Source organism: Oncorhynchus masou, chromosome 12 (genome assembly GCF_036934945.1).
Source record: "Oncorhynchus masou masou isolate Uvic2021 chromosome 12, UVic_Omas_1.1, whole genome shotgun sequence".
NCBI classification, from domain to species: domain Eukaryota; kingdom Metazoa; phylum Chordata; class Actinopteri; order Salmoniformes; family Salmonidae; genus Oncorhynchus; species Oncorhynchus masou.
The window spans coordinates 60,188,887-60,191,783 of NC_088223.1; positions in this window are offsets into that span (position 1 = coordinate 60,188,887).

The window sequence follows — 2,897 nt, forward strand, 5'->3', positions numbered from 1 at the left end:
GTTATACTGTACTTTACCTTTTTTTGAGAGTAACTTTTGTGTCACACAAAATCCCAGTTCACAATATATTAAACTCATCAAACTAAACTAAAGAAAGCTGTGAACCCAACAGTAGCAGATAGTATTACATAAGGGTATGTGTAAGTACAAATCTGGGTTTGGCGGATGCCAGGAGTACGCTACCTGCCCCAATGCATAGTGTCAACTGTAAAGTTTGGTGGAGGAGGAGTAATGGTCTGGGGCTGTATCTCATGGTTCGGGCTTGGCCCCTTAGTTCCAGTGAAAGGAAATCTTTAATGCTACAGCATACAATGACATACTAGATTTTTTTTCTGTGCTTCCAACTTTGTGGCAACAGTTTGGGGAAGGCCCTTTCCTGTTTCAGCACGACAATGCCCCAGTTCACAAAGCCAGGTCCATACAGAAATAGTTTGTTGAGATCGCTGTGGAAGACCTTGACTGGCCTGCACAGAGCCCTGACCTTAACCCCATTGAACACCTTTGGGATGAATTGGAGCACCTATTGTGAGCCAGGCCTAATTGTCAAACATCAGTGCCAGACCTTACTAATGTTTTTATGGCTGAATTGACGCAAGACTCCGCAGCAATGTTCCAAAAAATGAGTGGAAAGCCTTCCCAGAAGAGTGTAGGCTGTTATAGCAGCAAAGTGGGGGACTCCATATTAATGCCCATGATTTTGGAATGAGATGTTCGACGAACAGGTGTCAACATACTTTTGGCCATATGGTATATATTGTATTGACACTGACAGCTGCAACATGTTGGACCCCCATTTTTGTTGGCATAAAATGTGTGTGATTCCCCTTTTACAAATTCTAGAGCAATAATATGCTTCACTGAGCAATGATTAATCTAAGCTGCTCATTTATTATTGGGAGGGAACTCTTCGTGCTTCATGGAGGATGCAGTTACAATATATGTCCACATGGGGGCATTTTAACGCTGTCCTAGAATAAGAGGCAGCTTCATCAGTCTTGAACCAGGTGGCTAGTCTGAGAATATACTATAGTATATTCATCATGTCATTTTTAACCTGTTAAGAAACCAATGATATTGCAAACCACCCTTCAGTATGTGGATATTCCCCTTGAATCCAACTCAACTCGTTTTTTATTCTGTTTTCAAAAAGCAGTAATTCAAATCATACATACTTTACCTTTAATCTAATTGAAATAGAATCGCTGCTTCAGAGCTGTGAGCTTACTTTAAGCTGTGAGACTGTGTTAGCATGATCTGATTGAGACTGTGATATTAGGCCCTGCAATTTGTACTGTAACTAATACTTACAAACATCTGTAGAAAAACTGTAAGTGAATCTCGGTAGCATGCATATCTTTAAGGTGTCTTCTGCCAGAGCTTTAAAAAGTCTGTGGAGCTACATGCAGCCTAGTTCTAATTAACACGTACAGTAGCTGTGATTACTCAGGTGTGATAAATGTTAACAATGTTACATCCTTCCTAATGCATGGATTATCTAATTATCAGTTAATAGGGAGATTCTCATTTGTCACTTTTCAAATAGTCTAATTGGTGTGAATCACTAGGAGCTTTAGTTTGGGTCACTCAGTTGATACACAATTTAAATTCTGACAGGTGACAACAGTACACCTATATAAGCAGACTAAACTACATACGATGCATAATGCAGAGTTAAAATATTGTTGTTAGATGTATTATGTTTGTGTACATTGTCAATCAGGAACATCTTATACTGTGGGCTACTGCGTCATCTGAAAGACAACATTGTGTGATACACTGACACTGTGTCAAATAGTTTTTTCTTTGTGCTGATGAATATGATTCCCTTATTTTAAGAGTGAAATTCATGCCATTGTCCTCCTAGAGAATATCCCAAGGTGAACTGTTGTCTTATAAATGCTCTGTGAGAAGAAGGGGGCCATGATGCATGACAGCCCTCATAAAACTCTGGTCCCAAATCGTAGAGCCAGCCTATCTATAATTAAGAAATAATGAGGCCCTCAGAGATTGGCATCAATTGATTAGAGGAAAGAAAAGAGCAAAAACTAAAAGAAAGGAAAGCAACAACAGCCTCTCACAGAGGAGGATCAGCATCCCTCCATTCAATGTGTTTGCCTTTGATTTTCAAGTGATCTCAGTCCCAGGTGAGACTGGGCTGATGAAACACGACTTAAGACAAGTTAGAAAGGTGATGTTTTCAAGTTGACTTGTTTCTTGTCCCTGTGTAGATGGTACACAGAGATAATTCTGTTGACATTAACACAATATTGACTCTGTAATGGAGTTTGTAATCGATTTCTCCAAACATAGTCTCTGTTTTTTTTTTTCATTTAATTACTATCTTCCCCTTGTGATATTGCTGGAAACTATGGTGTATCAAAGTGTGAACTTCCATCTGAAATTACGCAATAGAAAATAGATTGTGTGAAATAGCCAAATTTGAATTGGAGTTGCCTTTTGGTGGTTTTAGAATGATTCAATTATGGGTGAAGAGATAACATCTCTCATTGTACCTGAAACAACTGTTGATATTCATACAAAATAGACAGAGTTATGTTTGGGTACATTTCTTGATTTACTACACTGATGTGAAAAATCCATGTCTTTGTAATTGTATTTTTAAATCATCACGATATGTCTAATAGATCAATGTGTGTTTATTTAGTGAAAATTATATTTTTTATAAGTTATTTCCCTGAGATTCCTTTGGCCCTTGAAATGCTCAGTCTGATCATGTTGGCATAAGGAAAGAAATTTGAAGATATACACAGCCCTGATTGGCTGATAGGATGGTCCAGAGCCCACCCCCTTAACCAAATGAAAAGGCATCAGTCTATTATAATCAGATCACATCGTGACTTCATGATGTGGGCTAAAAGTTCCATCTCACCTTTTTT